The sequence below is a fragment of the Chrysochloris asiatica genome, unplaced genomic scaffold (genome assembly GCF_000296735.1).
Source record: "Chrysochloris asiatica unplaced genomic scaffold, ChrAsi1.0 scaffold00127, whole genome shotgun sequence".
Taxonomy (NCBI): Eukaryota; Metazoa; Chordata; class Mammalia; order Afrosoricida; family Chrysochloridae; genus Chrysochloris; species Chrysochloris asiatica.
In genome coordinates, this window is record NW_006408645.1 from 1,066,496 (window position 1) to 1,086,873 (window position 20,378).

At 39.4% G+C, this 20,378-nt stretch overlaps 1 pseudogene; it reads right to left on the reverse strand.

Moving 5' to 3' along the window:
• Window positions 1–859: 859 nt before the first annotated feature.
• On the reverse strand, window positions 860–1,294 carry LOC102839865 (annotated as a pseudogene).
• Window positions 1,295–20,378: the final 19,084 nt, after the last annotated feature.

The following is a 20,378-nucleotide window of genomic DNA, read 5'->3' on the forward strand; positions in this document are numbered from 1 at the left end:
CAGATCTTTTCAAAATATTGTACAGTTGAAGAAAGTGATTTTAGAGATATTTTCATTTCTTAATTTTGTCATTATTTCCCTCATATTATTTTATGAACTTACATTTCTCCCCCCCCCCCACCGCTTATATCAACTAATTGCTTTCATTTGTATAGGTTTTTTGTTTGTTTTTTCATTCAACAAACATTTATTAAGCATCTCCCATGTTCCTGTCCACTACCATGTATATGTGACCATATCAGTGGACCACATAATTCCTGCTTTCATGTGCAAGAATCTAGAGGGAAGACAGGTGCAGCTGATTCTTGTTAGCTGTGGTAGTTGGGTGCTACAGAGACCTTTGATTATTGACTTAGCAAACACCAAACCAGTGTTGTTGGACCTCAGCTGAAATGAATCTGTAGTGCATCGCCAAAATTTCACTGCTCTGTATATGCACCTATCTGCTAAGGCACCATAGTACTGATTTGGGGGATACAAATAAATTTTAGTGAGTGGGTAAATTCATAAATATGGGATTTATAAATAATAAGGATTGATGGTTTTAAATACTAATTTTTCATTACTAGTCTGAGACTCAACTCAGGAAGGGCCTGATTTAGTCTGGGGGCTGGATCAAGTTTCTCTGGGGAGACGGGCATTTGAGCCAGACAAGTAGGTGAGCACAGGGTGTTTGTGGAAGAAAGAATGAGGGGCCTAAAGCCCCACAATAGCTAGTGTGATCTTAGTATGTCTGAGCGTAACTGAGAGGTGGCCAGTGTGGCCCATATGGGAGTAAGAAATTCAGAGGAAAGCAACCTAGGACGACGCTGCCTTACGTAGCCCTGCTCCCGGCCCTGGGCTCCTGTGGGCTCTCACCTTACGCCGTCTTCTCCAACAACTGCCCATCCTCGAAGAAGTCACTTGTGGCTCTGCCCAGGACGCCACGCAATGTGTAATCCTTGGTGAAGTGAGCATTGAACATGGAGTGAAGCCTACACCTGTGTCCCACGCCAAGCACAAGCACCTCAGAAGCCAGTCCTACACCAACTTTCAAACTGATGAATTTTGGTCCACGCACCAATGGATGGCTGGTGAGGGTGGGCACACCAGTGGCTGTGAGGGTCAGTTCCTTCTCCTCGCTGTCTTCCACAGGGCCCAGCAAGAAGCGAACTGGCTGTTCAGGGGCAGAAGACTTCCTTCCCAGCACTGAGACCCTTCAAAAACTGCAGCTCCACGATGTTCCGCAGGTGTTCCCACTTTAGTCCTAGGATTGCAAAAAGCCCAAGAAACTAGCTAGACCTGCAGATTCCATGCCTTCAGCCTGCAGCCTAGGATCACAGAAAAGCTGGCCATTTATACGGGTTTTTATGGAGAAAAAAGTTTCGAAATTTACTAGGTAAATCTCTTTTCTTTTTTCTCTTTTGTTCAGTAATTCCTTTTTTCTGAAAGTCTTTGGAATATTTTATTTGACTTTTTAACATTTTGGTAGTGGTGATGGTTATGTGCTGTGGGTGTTCGGACTCAGCGATCCTGTACAGCGTTTCCGAGGCTGTAAATCATTTTGCTCATCATTTTGAGAAGGGTGTTTATTTCATTTAACTCTTATTCTTCATTACTGACATAAAAATTTAAGGCTACTGATTTTCATCTCAGTATATGGAATGTGCTCCAGTTTGTAAAGTTTCATTGTGTCTATTTTCTCAAAATACTGTAATTTTGGTTTATATTTCCTCTTTGACCAAAAATTATCTACAAGAGCTGTGATGGTAGGGATGGTATCTTTAGTTTTCAGGAGGTAAAGTTGGTCTGTTTTTGGTTTTTTGTTTGTTTTTAAGTTTGTTGTTACTTTCTTTTTTCTTTTTGGTCTTGTGGTCAGAGAGTGGTGAGAATCTATTAAGATTTGAATCCAAGGAATAATATATAGCAAATTTTACTGCATCTTTCAGTCATCTGCATTTTCAGGACTACTAAACCCACCTATATCAATCAGTGATGATATGTGTTCTGTATCCTTCTTAATTTTTTTAAAGACCTTTTTATTATGAATTAAGTGAAGGTTTATAGACAAGATCATCAGTTTTACATTCAACAAATCATACACTGTGTTTCGTTTCAATGATTGCAATCCCCACCCCACCCCCCATGCAACGAGTTACCCCTTTCTTCCCTATAATTCCATTTCCATTCCACCCATCCCTTCTCAACTTTGTCCTTAGGTAAACGTTGCCCTTGTGATTTTGATTGATTGATCATTCCATGGTGAGCATACCTCACTAGTGCTGCTGTCCCCCTATATACTTATCTTCTGCTTTGCTGAAAATTGGGCCATTAGGATAAGTTCCTTTCCAGATCTGAATGACTGTCAATGGCCATAGTCTCAGGTTCTTCCAGTCTCTTTCTGACCAATAAGCCCCATTAAATTAAATTAAAAAATAATTTTGAGTTTTATTCCACATTTTCTCACACTCTATCCAGGACCTTCTAATGTGATTCCTTTTAGAGCAGTTCTAGTGGTAGCCGGGCACCATCTAGTTCTTCTGGTCTCAGAGTCATGGAGACTGATGTTCACATGTTCCATTAGTTCTTTGGACTAATTGATTACAAGCATTTTCAATTCTCATCACTCTTCTTTCTTCTGCACATGGACAAGCCAATATATCCTTACATATTCTTTATTCACTTGCTCTATTATGGATTGAGAGAAGCAAATTAAAGTCATCTATTGATGTGTCTCTATCATATGTTTGGATGGTAAATAAGGAAGACTATAGAAGATTTGATGCTTTTGAGTTATGGTGTTAGAGGAGAATATTGAAAGTACCATGGGCTGCCAAAAGAACAAACAGATCTGTGTTGGAGGAAGCACAGCCAGAATGCTCCTTGGAAATCAGGGTAGCCAAACTTCATCTCTCATACTTCGGACATATTGTCAGGAGGGACCAGTCACTGGAGAAGAATATCAATCATGTTTGGTAAGGTGGAGGGTCAGAGAAAAAAAGGAAGACCCCCAGCGAGATGGATTGTCAAAGTGGCAGCATCAATGGGCTCAAGCATGGCAACAATAGTGAAGTTGGCCCAGGATCGGGCAGTATTTCATTCTGCTGTGCATTAGGGTCACTATGAGTCAGTACTGACTTGATGGCACCTAACAACAACAGTCATTTGCTTTCAAATCCTAACATTTTTGTTTAATAAAGTTTACTGTTGTGTTATTTGGTGCATAAGTATTCATTACTTTTTTATCAACAGCACACTCACATTTTATAAAGAGCACGGACTTTAACTACTATTTCTTATTTGATATTAAGATTGTGGCCTTGCCTTTTGTATAGGAGATGGGCATTTTTCAGGCATATCTTTTTATTTTCAACCTTTCTGAATCATTGTTTTATATGCTTCTCTTGTATATATTTAAACTTTGTTCTGTCAAATTATCAAATGTTATGTAGTCTCTTTTTTAAAACTTTTCATTTTTAGTCTGCCTGTTTTTTGCATGTATTCCTTCTTCTAAATGTTTGTGGAAATAATTGCAGAAGGTCTATAACTTATCCCTCCTTCCTTGGGATTGTCTGAGGCAGTTTTGATCCAGGCCCAACCTCTTAAAAAATTAACTAATGAATATACTAATTTTAAAATAAATGAGGGTGTTTCAGAAGCTGAATTGCAGTGATTACTGATCTAAGAGTGATTTTAGTCACTTATACCTGATTATGTAGTCTGTTTTGTTGAAAATGAACCTTGAGTTTCTGGTCTGCAGATTGTTGCTCCCACTTCTACTTACTGAAGATACAGAGATAGGGTCTTCTAGGGGTGTTTTATATACACACAGGAAGGGCAAAGGCTTTCAATGATGTCTAGAGAAGCAGCTTCCAAATCCCCACAAATGATATTTGGTAACTTAGACAGTCATTAAAGGAGGGATGGTCACCCCTTTTTTATTCTCACTTCAAGGCTCTCTCTCATTGTTCTTTGGAAGATGTTAACAAGAAGAAGGGTGGTTTCCTCCCATCAGTATTTTCTCTTGATCATCACAAATCTAATTAAACTTTTAAGCTCCAAATGTTAGTACTCACAGTGATGCCTATCACAGAGATGCATAGAATACCAAGCAAGACAAAATTTGCAACCTTAAGTGATTGATACCTACCATCCACAATACCCAGATGCTCTCAAACACTCTTCCTTGGATTTACATATTTATACAAAACAAAACCCTCCTTTTTTTTCCCCTCCCTTAATTCCATTCAGTTTTCATCCAATACTTCCATCATGCCATCCACTGGACAATCCCACCATACTGCTGACTTCTTGCTTAAATTAAACTTTCATCTCCACCTCCTTTTGGGAAACTAGTTTGGTTTCCAGTAATTGTATATGTTTGGCATCATTCTCACCTTTGTTGATGATAAAACTTTATTAGTTGGTTTTCTTGCAATTTTGTATAAACCATGGTATGCGGCTGAGATATAGATTTTGCAAAGAATCAGATGGCACCAACTTGTGTTACACTGACCTGTTTTGTTTTGTTTTTTCATTTGTTTTATTGTGCATTTAGTTCTTATAGACATCAATTGATGTTAATTTGTCCAGTTTTCCTACTTGGTTTCTGTATTTCTGTTTCTGTTTTTAGTACAAGCATGTTTCTTCTCATATATTTTAAGATCAAATCTACCCCTCACTATTTTCACTTTAGTTCCATCATTTCCTATACTTTCCTAATTTCAAAATCTCTTTAAACAAAATATAGTATATACATATAATTCACTATTAAACAGCCATAAAAAGGAATAAAGTCCTAAGACAGATTTTGGCATGGATAAACCTAGAAAACATTATGCTAACTGAAATAAGTCAGACATAAAAGACCAAATATTATATGACCTCTCTCACAGGAGATATCTAGAATGGGCAAATGCAAAGAGACAGAAAGTAGATGACTGGTTATGACATCTGAGAGGTTTTTTTTCCTGTCCAGAGGTATGAAATCACCTATCCTCCCAAGGGGCATTGGTTATATGTATTGGGAAATTGTTTCAGAAACCATGGAGTGGTAGGTCTACAAATAAGTTTGTTCCACATTCTCACTGAAATTTGGCACAGTGACAGCAAAAGTAGCCAACAGTATAAAAATTACTGTAGGGACAGAACACATTAAAGTTATCTTTAAAAAATTGTCCTTTGTTCTTATTGGATTTTCAAGTCATCTCTATAATAATAAGCTCTTGCCATCAAGTTGGTTTCAACTCATAGGGTTTCCAAAGAGCAACTGGTGAGCTTGAACCACTGACCTTGCAGTTCAAACCGATCTAGCAGTCCAGCGCATTAACTCATTTATGAATTATTTTTTCCATATTTGAGCAACTAATTTTCTTGTTTTCACTGATTTTAACCAAAATAATTACATATTATCATATCAAACTCTGGATTAAATTCACTGTTGCCACCCCAAAATTCAGGTGGCTCTACAGCTTTTCTTCTTTCTTGCCCCTCAACTCAGTCTCCTAAAACTGGCTTCACAGTATGTAGGTCCCATCAATTCTTTGACCAAATTCACCTAACACCAGTATCTGAAAGTAAAGAGGCCCCAACCTCCACCTTAAACAACACCTAAACAAAGAAACTAAGAGACATAAATACCTCATATGTTTAATAAAAGATAATAGTAAAATGTAGAATATAGCCACCTCTCAAAATTTCTGCCAGTTTTCTCCATTTAAACTCCCTAGTTTAAATTACTTTGCTTTCCATTTATATCTTTTCTTTCACTAGTGCAATTGTAAGTTTATGGAGAAGAATTTTTAGTAGTTAATTCTCGTTTCCCAGAAGCCCAAGGGATCTACAGTGGTGCACTGGAGCTGGCCTATTCTGACTCACAAATCAATGGTGCCCATCCCTTCCCAGTTCTGTGTTCAGTCACATTATATTCATCACTTGAAATTAACCACAGTGAAATAATTTAAACCCTGGAAATTGGAAAACACTATAAATTAGAACTTTCTGCCCAGAGAGCCAGTTGTTAAGCATTTATCAGCACAAATATGGTTGTTGTTGTCGTCGTCAAATGCTGTTGAGTCGTTTCCAACTCACAGAAACTCTATTTCAATATAACGAAACTTACTTTTCTCCAAATCAAAGTGTTAGAACATAAAAGCAATTAATATCCAGAATTATCAGAGTAATAAGCTAGGCATTATGGTTGAAAATTTTCATTAAAGAACTTTACATAGGATAGTATTTGTAATTTTATATAGTTTCTACAACACTTGCTGTGTAATGTTCCCCAGACTAACTTTTAAAATGCAAAATATACAATTGGATTATAGCATAATTTAGTTATAACATCCAAGGTACATTATATTTATTTACTCATCAATTTCAAGTAATTTTCAGATATTTTTATTCATCTCCAGAAGGTTTTTGTTCACAATAGACAGAAAATTTGACAGTTTCTAGTTACTAATGTTTCTGTGCTAATGTACAAATTTTTTTGATGAATCAATACAGGTTTTGTTTTCCCCTCCCCAATCTTGCATTCTGTAACTGTGTGATTTTTGGTAGCGTGGAATATAGAGCCTGAAACTTCTGAGTAGGAGCTCTGGTTTTGCCAGAATCTAAGATGGCACAAAGGGATCTTAAATTTCCTTTTAATTTAATATCTTGGTGGGACTGGACCAGTAATTTGTTCTTATTTGCCTATGACCTGTCATGGTACTCCCACCATGTTATTTCTAGAAATGTAATGGCCTCAGATATCTCATTTATTGAAACTGTCAAAGTAGATTCATATTTTGTTGTTCTTTTAGCACCTGAATGTAGGCAGGAGAAGCATTTCTACCTAAAGGCTCTATGTAGTTCTGTTCCCCTACCTTTTTTGTTAGTTTTTCCACAGAGTTCTGGCTTCCCCAAGTAAGAAAGCCAGGGCACTCTAACCATGCCTTCCAACTGCTTAGGAGCTGATGTGGTATCTGAGGTATTTCTCATCAAGTCTATCACTGTTTGTCCTTACTCAGTAGCATTTTGCCTCCCCACAATCCCATACCTGGACCTAGACACTTTGACATTGCACCCATATTGTTACTTGCATCTTAAACTTGGCTAGGTCTGACTGTGCTCACTTAAGAACATAGAGTCATGGCCCTATTGGGCCTTTGGATATCTACCTGTGCTTGGTCACATCAGCTCCTAGCACAAGACTGCTCTGATGTCCCCTTTCTCCTATACTCTGAGTTCCATTCTGCTTAATACTGTTCATTTTACATCCCTCTACATTCTACAACATTCTTTTATCTTCTATTGTGTTTTTCTACTTATTAGTAATGAAAGGTTTTGATAGGGAGGTATGTATATTACAACTCTTCCCCTTTTTTCAGTATGTCAGAAGCCCACAGAAATCATGGCCACAAGCCAAGAACCAAACGTAGCCAACCCAATTATTTTTGTTTTCTTAGAGTTATAATCATGGAGAGACCCTAGAGTTACCATGTGGTGTTTGTCCAAACAAAACTGTGTCTGGCCAATATTGTCAACCATTTATATACAGGTTTTCAATTTTTGTGTTACTTAAATAAGGAGCTATTGCAAGTCTCTTTGATATCCTAAAATTTCGATTTTTTGTGGCTACCTTTTATTTTACTGTTAATTTTTGTTCTTTTGCACTGTACTGTGAGGTCTTACGATTTCTCCTTCCTGGGAAATGTGTAATATTTTCATGGGTTATTAAAATTTATGCAGAGAGCTTTATGTTGTATTTATTATCTATTTGTTCATTGTATTCCTCATTCTGTTTTTCCAATGTATCTGTCTGATGCAGTTATGGCTGATTCATTCATTTTAACTGTGCTTAGGATTTTATTTATGAATTACTCTAACTGATTCACTCCTTCTTCTGTAGACATTTTGGTTGATTTCTTTCCCTCTCTCTGTTTCACGGTGTATTTTTTCCACCAATGACAAATGATACTTTACTGATAAGATTAATGTGTATCTTTTTTTTTTTTTTTTCCATGAATGCAAGTTTTTTTCTAGGATAGGTATTTAAAAGCATAATTGCTTGATGAAAGGTAATAAAATATACTGCCTTACTAGTATCCCCAGACTATGTCCCAAAGATGTTGTTACAATTTAGAAACTACCCTTAGTAGCTTATGAGACTTTCTCTTCACATCTTTTCCATCACTAGATGAACTTTAATTTTTTTCCATTATGATGATGGTGCAATATAAACTCTTTTTTTCACGTCCCTGAAGAAAGACATATATCTTCAAAATGAAGAAACTTGAGTCCTGACCAAAATAAACAAAAATAAAGTCATACTTAGTGACATCATAATGAAATTGCAGAACACCAAAGACAAAGAGAAAAATCTTTAAAACAACCAAAGGGAAAGTACAATTAACTTACAAAGGAAGGACAAGTAGACCAACAGTAGATTTCTCATTGGCATTTATAGAGGTCAGAAGACAATGGGATGGTATCTTTAATATCCTGAGGGAGGAAAAAAAAAAACCTGTCAAACTAGAATTCTGCCTGCACTTCTCCACTCAGTTATCCTCCTAATCATCTGCACATTCTCCAATCAGCCAGCCTTCCTCATCTTCTTCCAGAAATAAGTCCTGATCCTTGATGACAAGGGTAAGCAGTTGTTCAACTCTCTAGGCTAATCCTCGAACTTTATGTCTTCTCATCACATGATTCATCCGAAACATGAGCACATGAGCAAATGGATAGCCTCAATTCTGAAACCACTTGGATGAAACCAAGACCACAGAGTAAGCTTTTTGGTGTGGCATAGCTAATGAGAATTTAGAGCTAAAAACTAGATTTTCAAATCCTAAATAGCATATCCTCCCTTATGACACTCTTTTAGGAGCTGGTGGCACTCTGGGTTAGGTATTGGACTGCTAATTGTAAGGTCAGTGGTTTAAACCCACTGCTGCTGTGTGAGAGAACGGGAGAGTGCGTGCTGCCATAAAGCTTTACCGTCTCACAAACCCTAGATAGGGTCCCAATTAGTCTTAATCAACTCCGTGGGAGTGGGTTTTGGCTTGGGGTCTGTCACACTTTATCTGTATCTATCTACATAAATTGAATTTTTGAATTAACTTTCCTAATGTTCCTGGTAAGGAGCTCTGGTAGCGTAGTGGTTACGAATCGGGCTGCGAACCTTAAGGTCAGCGGTTCGAAACTACCAGCCGCTCCGCGGGAGAAAGATGAGGCTTTCTACTCCCATAAAGATTTACACCCTCGGAAACCCTGTACAGGGTCGCTATGGGTCGGAACCGACTCAACGGCATTTAACAACAACAACAACAATGTTCCTGGTGCTCCATAGTACACCTTTCCTAAATGCTCCAATGTGTATTTCTTTTCCCTCTTCTGTTTTCCAGCATTCGAAAGTTTTGGGGTTTGAAGTTAAGACTGCCATCATAAAACCCTGACATTATAGCTGAAGACCCCACCCATTGGGCATCAGAGAAGCTAACCCATACCTAACACCATTATAATGGCTAAATGGAGTGGGCAAAGGTGACTTGGAACAGAATGTATTGTTGGGGTGAAAACAAATGTGACCCAGTAATTTGGGGTAGATTCTTCTCCTAGCCTAAGCCCTCTCTGAGTTCACATTCAGCACCTTAATACATCCCAAAAAGGAAAATTCCAGCTTCAGAGAAATTAAACCTTCAAGAAGCATTGGATGGGGACATGGAGAGAGGGAGCAGCTGAAGACTCTGGAAAGAGAGAGATTGAGAGCTGGCCGCCAGGAGACAGATTTGCAGAACGTGCACTTTGGTGGTTTAAATTATTATACATGCCTGAGAATTAAAAAAAAGGGGGGGGGGAGCTAAATGAATAGAGAGAAACACTGCTACCTGATGGTACATGGAGGGGCTTATAATCATTGTAATGAGACAAGGTGTATGATTTGTTGAAAACAGAATTGATGATCTGCCCTGTAAACTTTCTCTTAATTTCAATAAAAACTTAAAAAAAAAAAGACACATTGGAACATTGAAATGTTTCACCATCCACACAGTAAAACTTAAATTTTGTCATCAAGTCCGTCTTCTATATCCTTCTCTTTCTCCTCATATGTCTTATTCTTTGGTGGTCTCTCCTGCCACTAACAAACTTCCTAACGCCTCACCTTACCCTCAGTCCCGCCACCACAGAGTTCCTTAAATTCCCTTTCTTTGTGTAGAATCTTCTGGTGCTGCCTCAGAATTGTTAGAGTCACTTATCAAGGCAAAAGTGTTCTGCTTAGCCAAATATCTCACGTCCTTCAAGCCTGCCCCATTGCAAGGAGCTCGGGAGAGGCATAGTGTAGAACTGGCTCTTGGTTTACACTGTCCAATCAACACAGTCTTTTCTCATTCTCGAATGGTTCCCAAACATTGCTCTATAGTAAATAAATGCACTGGGTAGACGCTATGTGATCTCAGCAGACAGGTATTAATCAAAATAGGCAAGTAGGCCTAAGTAGGTCAACGAGTCCCCATTATAATATTCTCTCGAAAAATGTATTTCCATCTAGGTGTGCTGAACCTTTTAGACTCAAATTATCCTATTGCAAAAGTCAAGAAGGAATCATTCTATTTGCATAAATCAAGAAACTGAAACACACATGGGTTAAATGACTGGCTCAAGGTTATGTAGCTAGTGAGCACACCCCAGCTCAGTTACTGCAAATCCTTCAATGCCCTTGCCAGGAATCCAGTTTTGTGAAACTCTTCTGATCTACTACTTTCAAAATGTCAATAATCTAGAAATTTATTAAGTTACTATAATTACTCTTATATAAGTGTGGTGCTTAAAATTTAGAAAATGTCCCAAATTTAGATATCAAAATAAGAAAGATTATTAAGATTTGAATGATCAAATATATATTAACTCAAATTATGCTCAAAGGCTAATATATTAAAATTAAGTCTTTCCTAATAAACATTCATTATAAATAAAATCTAAATGCATTGAAAATATTGTTCAAAGGAAAAAATGATTGCATCATTCAAGAAATTGAGTTCAGTAGATTATCATTTTGTGAAAGTCAGCTCATTTGTTAGCTTAAGACCAAGTACCATGATTATAAGAACCAGTCTGAAGTTACATGAATATCATCTACTTCTAGATACTCTTATCTAGGCAGACATAAGGCAGAGAACCGTAATCCATCCACAGTGGTGATTATTGGCAACAGAGGAAGGAATATGCCTGTTTCTTTCTCCCAGAGTGATGACAGTTCATTCTTGGTCTTAGACTAACACAGAGTCTCTGACTACATACAAACCCTCAAATGAAATGCTTTATTCCTCACCAAAGCCAGAGCATGTAAGCCAGTCACATTTTTGTCTAAATGACAGAAATCGTCTTGGTGCAATCTGAACATTTTAGGAGAAAAAGTTGACAACTTCTGACAAGTCTGACAGCATATGGAACCTCTTATGTCAAAGTTGATATTGTGTGCATCTGGAGTAAGAGACGGAGAAATTGATTTTGATGATGGCTACTTCTATTATTACTATTATATTTTTAAAGGACATTGCAACATTGAGAGAATTTCTATGAAAATTTGTCCAACATTGTTGTTGTTGATATATATATTAAGTGGGTTTGATGTTAAGACTGCTATCATAAAACCTGCCATTATAGCTAAAGACCCCACCCACTAGACATCAGAGAAACTTACTTGCTGTTAAGTTTCATCCAGTCAGTTCTCACTCATAATGACCCTGTATAGGGTTTCTGAGAAGCAGCTGGTGGATTTGAACCACCGACCTTGTGGTTGGTAGTCCAGTGCTTACCCTACAGTGCCACACCAGGATTAGCAAACTAAAAAGTATACCAAGTCTATACTCTGCCAAGTAGTACTAGAACAAGGACCACAGCTTTACATCCCAGTGTTGTCTCTTAGTCTCCCCAATAATTGCATATGGATGGATAACTGTCATCTGAAATTTAACAGGTTTTAAACATGGCATCAAACTTCCTTCTGATTTCCTTGTTAAGCCTTCGAGCCACTATGCTGTTGACTTGGCTGCTTCTCAGAAATCCTATACAGTATAAAAAATAAATCTAAGAAATGATAAGAACTACAATTATGGGAATGGACATCATGTTTCCTTGTTTTATTGAGCGAGTGCTTGCAATGTTTGCTTTGTGTGAGTTGCTTTACATGTCTCCCCCTCCCACCCCCTTATTTAATTTGTCCCTACACTGGAGTCCTGGTGTGGCACTGTGGGCAAATGCATCAGACTGCAAAGTCATTTGAACTGCGAGGTCGGTGGTTCAAGCTCACCAGCTGCTCCTTGCAAACCCTCTACAGGGTCGCTATGGGTCAGAATCGACTCGACAGCACTTAGCAACAACAACAACAATAGCACACCACCTGTAAAATGAAGCTTAGAGAGTGTAAGTCATTTGTTCAAGTTCACACACTTGTCTAAAGTCACACAAGTAGTTAACACTCAGATACGAGTTTGACCACAAGTATTTCAGGCTCCACACTCTGAACTACTTTGTATACTAACTCTCTTAAAGTGATAGCTGCCAGGGTCACCTCCCAGCCCTGATGAGAGTTGACAAGATGCTTTGATCCTGATTCTTTACACCCAACTACAATGAGAATCTCTGGAGTCCTGGTATGATGCTGTGGGTTAATGCACTGGACTGCAAAGTTGGTTTGAATCACAAGGTTGGGGGTTCAAGCTCCCGAACTGCTCCTTGGAAACCCTATACAGGGTTGCTATGGGTCAGAACCAACTCAACAGCACTTAACCACAACAACAATGAGAATATCAACCAAGTAAAGTGTGTACTCATCAACAGTATTTGGTCATTGCCACTTGTGAGCCATACCATGGAGTTCTGAGCTCCTTGAGCCAGGTTAAGATCAAGGTTTTGAATTGTTCATTCTGGTTCAAACCCCTGCTGAGAAGTTGCAGTTCTAACAAGTTCTCAGGTGAGTGTACTGCTGCTGGTTAGGGACTGGTTCTGAGAATGACTAGTAGAGTGGTAGTTCAAGACATTAGCATAAGAGTCCTGGCTGGGATCTTGTTTAAATGTAGATTCTGATTCAGTACATCTGGGCTGGAAATGAAACTTCTCAGCCAGGGTTTGAACCCGAGTGAGCCAGGTTGAAGTCCTGGTTAAGATATTGACATAATAGCATACCCTTGGTGCATTGAACTGCACCCTGAAATGGCAGTGTGAACTTATCTGATATGGTTTGGTTTCTCTGAAATGGTTGGAATTTTTATTTACAGATCTTCACTTACATTCTCAATAAATCCTTAAATGATTTTTTTCTTCAGTATACTTTCATTATTGGTTCTGTCAGAAAATATTGACCCTATTTTCGAGAAAAAATGTTAATGAACAGGCTTGTTCATGAACTTGGGAGCAGACACTTTTATTTTGATTTATTAAATATTCTGTAAGTTCTTAGTGCTCCAGAGACCTATGAAAGGAGGATTCCTTAAAAAAAAAAAAAATGTGTGGGGGAAAAAGAACTGGGTAATCCAGGCAGATATTGTAAATAGGGGGCTCAGAATTTAAGACAAAATAATTTCTTTATTTAGGAAAAAAAAAAAAGAAAGAAAAACCTGACTTTCCTCTATGTAAACAGTGTCCTTGGTTAAACCATTTAGCAAATTTTATTCCCTGCTTAAGAAGGTCACAATATTATGTTCTAAAACAGTTCCATCCCAAGGGTGGTTGTTAAGTTCACAAAACAGGCTTCCTTAAGAAGTGTGCTTTCTAAAGCCCTGTGGGGTGATATACGTACACTAAAGCCATTTCATTTCACAGCAACTCGGGTTTCACAAGTCAGAAGGGATGGGAATTCAAATGAATTGCCAGCCAAGTCCCCTTCTCTATGGGTAAGGATGAGCACAAGATTGACCCACACATGGAGCCCTGTACTTCCCTCTGCGTATGCTTTTCAGCAGGAGGGGATGGGACCGCAGGAGGTTAGACAATAAAGGGGATGGTCCCTACCTCTCCAAGACCACATGAAGTCACATGGAAGGAAGCCACAAAAAGGAAAAAGCATTTCTATCTCTGGCTATCTATCTATGTTGCAAGAAGGCAAGCAAACACAAACACACACTTATTCACGAACATAGTTCGTATCTCCATTCTTTGTGTGGACTCAAGATACTCTCAAATTAGCACCCAAAAGGCAATTACACCAGAAAAGGATAAAAGACGTCACGTGGGAAACTGGACTCAAGTTTGACCAAGGACTTTTGCAGACTTGAAATATTGCTTTGTTGTTGTTGTTGTTGCTAAGTGCCGTCAAGTTGCTTCTGACTCATGGGGACCCTGTCTAGGATTTCCAAGGAGAGGCTGGTGAGTTTGAACTGCCGAACTTGCATTTCAAACTGACCTTGCTGTTCAGTGCATTATCCTGTGGTGCCACACCGGGGCCAATGAGACAATGCTGTTGTTGTTGTTAAGTACTGTGGAGTCAGTTCCGACTCAGAGTGACTCTGCACGGGGTTTCCGAGGCTGTAAATCTTTACGGGCGCAGAAGTAAATTGAAGTTATAGATGAAAGCAAGTTTTAAGGAGTTGGATTTGACAGTGATGTAACTCTTCTGACTCACATTAACGCACCTGCAGGGCATAGCAGAACCTTGGTACCAGGCCATACGGGAGTGGGAAGAAAGCTGGGCTTGAAGAGACCGAGAGCCAGAATGCACCTGGCTGTGGGTCAGCACCACTGTCTGGCACTGTTGCTTGTTGTCTAACAGTGGGGGGCTGCACAAGTCAACGTGGTGCTGGTTTGGGGTCGAATTTCAGCTAGAATCCGGGAACGAGATCCAGAGAGAGATAACACTGAAGAAGGTATGTAGCCCAGAGCAATAAAAATGTAGACAGAGATGCAGCTCTGCTAGAAATCTATAAGCCCAGATCTTCTGTGAATTTAAGTTGTAGAAAAACAGACATTGTGGGCTGAAGTGTGTTGTGGTAATGAATGAGGGAAAGAGACAGAAGAAAAGTAGGAGCTGGAACAAGAGGAAGGGATAGTGGTATAGATTCATTGGACCACCCAAGACATACAGGAGCCTGGGAGGAGCCCACCATTATCAGCTTGAATTTGAGGTGAGACAGAGGATGGAACATGTGTAATAAAGATAATATCAGCAAGGTTGACAGAGCTGGAATGGGACAAAGGGAAGACCATGGACTTCTCCTTCTGTCCCCACCTGCTCCTGCCCCTGAACTTTACATCCTCCTTCACCTGGGCCCTAGCATGACCAGTGAACAAACCAGATGAGAGCTCAAGACTCAGAGACAAAGAAGCTGCAAAGAATGCAGCTGAATTTCAGAATCAAAATGCTACACAGCAGAAACGTCTTGATCGTGAGTTTTGAATCTAAAAGGAAAAATCACAGGAAGGGAAAAGGAAGTGATAGCTTTGAAAATGAAGCATTGGTTGGGAGATTATCATATTAAGAAGAGAAAAAATGAGGGGAGTCAGATGAAGCTAAAAATCTACATTCACAAGAGCTGAAGAAGACAGACACCATTTACATTCCATGCGGAATAATGAGGTGTCAGCAAGGCATCAGCTGGGAGGAAAAAATAAGTTGGAAAATGCTTGCATTCCAAGCTCTAGTTGAAAATAAATGCAAAATCTTGCAGCTGCCAGTAGAGATCCTTAATGGTCTCCATCAGTAGAAAACTAAGACTCTGCTAAAGGGTCTGACTCAGAAAGCTGACAAGGCAGAAGAGGAAGAACAAACTGTCAACTGCAGAAGATGATGTTCACGGAGAAATCAAGAAATGGAAAGTGAATTATAACAAAAACAGATTATGTAAAAGTCTGCTTGATCATCGTGAGGAAACAAGACAAGGCACCAGGGTTTTTCTTCTTGATGCAGAAAAGATTTCTTCCGGGAGACAAGAGAGGTGCTCTTCTCCTGTGACAGAAATTGCAGGGAGCAAACCAAAAGGTTGATGTGTGTCAGAGACCAGAAACAACAAAAACAAAACAGAGCAGGTCTTTTTAACTGGCCCCCCTCAGTAAGAGGTCTGGAAACTAGGCTGGCTCTCATAGGGCACCCCCTGTGTGATCTGGGGCACTCTACTTCCCACTGTGGCACCTTCATCTTTGTCCCACAAAGGAAAAGGCATGCCTACAAGTGAATTATTTGAGGAGGTGTTGGGAAAAACTTACTCTCTGATCTAGGGAATAATAGGATTCAGTTAATGAAAACCTACTGAGTCTCACATCAGTTGAACGACAGGTCAGCAGACGCTCCTTGATGGTGAACACAATACTGATATTTTTATGTGTCTTTCTTCAAATTGATTTGCTTGGAGGTCAGCATGGGGTTGTGTGTTGACCATCTCCTGGGCAGAGGGAATATTTTCAGTATCTGCTTCTAATGTTGGCCCAAGTGGCGCTATGCAATAATGCGCTGGACCTCAAGGTCGGTTTGAACCACAAGGTTGACAGTTCAAATTCACCAGCTGCCCCTTGGAAACCCTGCACAGGGTCACTATGAGTTGTAGTAGACTTGATGGTACATAACAACAAACACAAAAGGTTATTTCCTTTCTGCATCAACGGCTGGTCTGATTAACGCTGGTGAAAACAATTCCCACCTTTATCAGAGATGTCTGTCACCATTAACTCACCATGAGAAGGACTTCCATGGTCAGCCACCTTCTCAAACAGAGCCTCCAAAACTCTTTCTCATCTTTTCATACCTAAAAAGGTACTTTTTAGAAACTTAGACCTTCTTAGCACTTGAGAGTAGCTTCTTTCTGGGCCCTAATAGTTTGGGATTATCTTTTGCTCTAAAAAAACCCTTTCAGCTTTTGTGTTCTAGAGAGCCTCTCCAGATAGCACCCTTGATTCTACACTGGGTTCCACAGGTTTCCCATCCCAGGTTATGAATGGACTTTTGGAACCATTCGTGTGTATCAAAATCTAATATCAGACTTAACAGAGTCTAAGAACATAGCTGTATTGTTGAGAGGTCTTTTTAAACCAAATGACTGAAATCTGAAAGATATTTGACTTACTATAAATTAAGGGCACCCTTAAGCTATAGTCTCTCATCTTCTCCACTCTCTTCAAACCTATTTTATGTATTTTTAATGCACTTTTATGGGATTTTTACTACCATGTTGAATATACTAATTTTACATATGTTGGTTTAAAAAGAAAAGCATAGGTATCGTTTTCAGAACTGTTTGCTAACCTATGCTTTTTTCCTCATCCATACTTTGGGGAAACCTAGCTAGTAGACCAAAAGTACAAACACTGAACTTAGTAGCAAGTGAATTGTTCCTTAAGAGGAAGTAAGTATTCACAGAAATACCAGCCAACAAAACACAAACCTATGATGTAACACCAACTAGTACACTAGTCCACTCAGCAAATCATTTAGAAAATCACTTGCAGATGGATTCTATATTTGCTTTCAGTGGTGGAAGAGAGATTTTCAGATTCTTTTACCCAACAAAACCATTTATCGATAAAACCTTAGAACTCAACATAGACCGCGAAAGCCGCTTTGGTTGGTGCGGAAGTATAGCCTGGAGCTTGCTTGTCTCCCCCTCTTTCTCCCCTCATAAGCTATCACCTCCTAGGCACCCCCAGAGCTCCAGCATGCTCAGTGTAGTCACAGGCTGGTAATAGATTTAACCTCATGGACTAGTGGTCATGGGAGTCGTAATCAGTCAATCCCAAGTCAAACACAAAATACACTGTGGTGTAGAATGAATACACAGTTGATGCTCAATAAAAAAGAGATTCTTTTTATCACTGCCTTTAACCAACCATCCTGTGTTACAAAAAAAGCCAGAGTGATTGTGCAATACCGCTCTAGATTACTATTGTACGCCTTACTGTTGGATCAAGAATCTTTGCCCTTTTCTTGTTGTTGTCAACTGCTGTTGAGTTGGTTCCAACTCATAGACAATCTGCAAAGGGTTTCCAAGGAGCTATTGATGGGTTTGAACATGGACCTTTAGTGCAAAGCGACCTTGTGTCCAGCGCATTACCTTGCAGCACCACACAGGGTATTTGGTTTTACTTCAGAAGGGACTCCTGGTGAGGCACTGTAGGGTAAGCATTCGACAGCAAGGTCGGCAGTTCAAACTCACCAGCCGCTCTTTGAAAACCTTATTCAGGGCCACTATGGGTCAGAACCAACTCAACAGCACTTAACAACAACAACAACATTTTACTTAAGAAGAGACAGCAAATATCTGTTAATGGTGTTATTTATGAGACTGAAACATCTCCTATGGGAACAGGCAGGAAGCCCTCTAAGGATCCTTTCAATGCTGAGTTTCCACATTTCTCTAGCAAAACAACAGCCCAGGTGAATAATTATACCAGATTATGGTCTCAGCACCTGGTTTTATTCTCTGTGATCTGGTGAAATGTTGACAGAGTCCCAGAGTCCAAGTTTCTTTCTGGCTCTTTATTCTCTGCCTTTCTTTTCACAGTACTTTCATCTTCCATAGAAGACCATATGGGACTCTAATTTAGATCTAGAATTTTATAATTGAATGTTGACTTTTAGAACAGACATATGAATTTCTAGGCAAAGACTTATTGAAAAACTGTTGCCTTTAATTATAAATTTTTGGTGCTGTGGGCTAATGCGTCACACTGCAAAGTTGTTTGAACTGCAAGGTCGGTGGTTCAAGCTCACCAGCTGCTCCTTGGAAACCCTATATAGGGTCGTTATGGGTTGGAATCAACTCAACGGCACTTAACAACAACAACAACAACATATACACATATACATCAATGGACATTTAATAAATTCATCTGTAGGAAGAGTTTCAAGGTTTCTAAAATCATGGTTTAAGTAATTTCTTTATAACCCTCTCCACTGTCCTCATACCTACCAACCAACACTGCCATCCCTATTGTGAAAAGACCACCTTGTCTCCTACTTCACAGAGAATCTGCCCCTGCAAGCCCACCAGAACCTACATGCTCTTTAACTTTCTTCCCTCATTTCCAGTGAAAAAGTATCCCTGCATCACACCTGACCCTCTCCCCTCACCTATGGCCTGGATTCCCTCCTTCCTACCTCCTTAGTATAACATGTGGCTTCATCAATTATCTCCTCCTTCTCCATATAGCCTCTCTACTGCCTTGTCACCGGCTTGAGTGTCTCCTGAGGTCACGGACACTCCAGCTGTTGCCCTGCCACTCTGCTTCCCTTCACAGGAATTGTGTGTACATTTTTGAATTCCTGTTCCTCATCTTCCATTCACTCCTCAAAGAGGTTTCAGTACAGACGTCACCAACAGTTTTTGTTGCTAAATACAGTGGCATCTTTGACTTCTGTAAATTCTCTAAATTTTTTTTTTAAAACTTCTTATTGTTAAAAAAAAAAAAAGCAACAAACATCCATTCAGTCAACAAGTATTTATTGGATGCCAAGATCTAATCTAAGGATATAGCAATAAACAAGTCTTGCAATCATGGTGTTTACATTAAGATGGGAAGGAGAGTCAAGCAGTAAACAAATAAATGAAGGATAATTCCAGAGGTTTAGAAGTGCTATTAAGACAAAACTAACATGATCAAGTAGAGTCAGTGGGAAACATCAGTCAGCGGTCAAACGAAGCGTCTCTAGAAGATGAGGTCTGAGCTGAAGTTACCTATGAAAAACCAAGGGACGTGAACATCACAGATAGAATGAATAACAAGAACAGAGTCTAAGATGGAAACAAGTACCAGGCACATATGACAACACAGTGTTTACACATACAAAAGGCGACAATAGAAAAAAGGAGGAAAATACATGAAAGTGAACGGGCTCAGCAGTATTTGTGCCTCAGACAAAAAATTAGAACCTAAATATATTCTCCTAAATGTGTCTCCCCAGTGCACAAGGACACACACACACACACACTTCAATCTGCTGGAACACAAGATGATCTACCCAGAGGTAGGAGAGGTGTGGTAGAAATAGTATATTGTTATGGCCCTGATCAGAGGAAGTTGGTGACCCCTTTTAGAGATCTTTAATCAGGCTGCTAATCTCACGGTCAGCACTTCAAAACTACCAGCTGTTCCATGGGAGAAAGATGAGACTTTCTACTCCCGTAAAGATTGCAGCTTCGGAAACCCTGTGCAGGGTCGCTATGAGTAGGAACCAACTCCACAGCACATACCAACAACAAAGTCCAAGAAGTATTTTTTAGAGATCAAAGTCCTTCTGAATGGTCAGGGGCTACAAATGTTGTTGTTAAGTGCCACTGAGTTGGTTCTGACTCATAGCAACCCTATGTAGGGTTTCCAAGAAACAGCTGGTGAGTTTGAACTGTCAACCTTGTGGTTTGAAGTCCAGTGTGATCCTACAGCACCAAATCAATAGTGAAATTGAGAGAAAAGAGGGGAGGTCAACTTCCAAC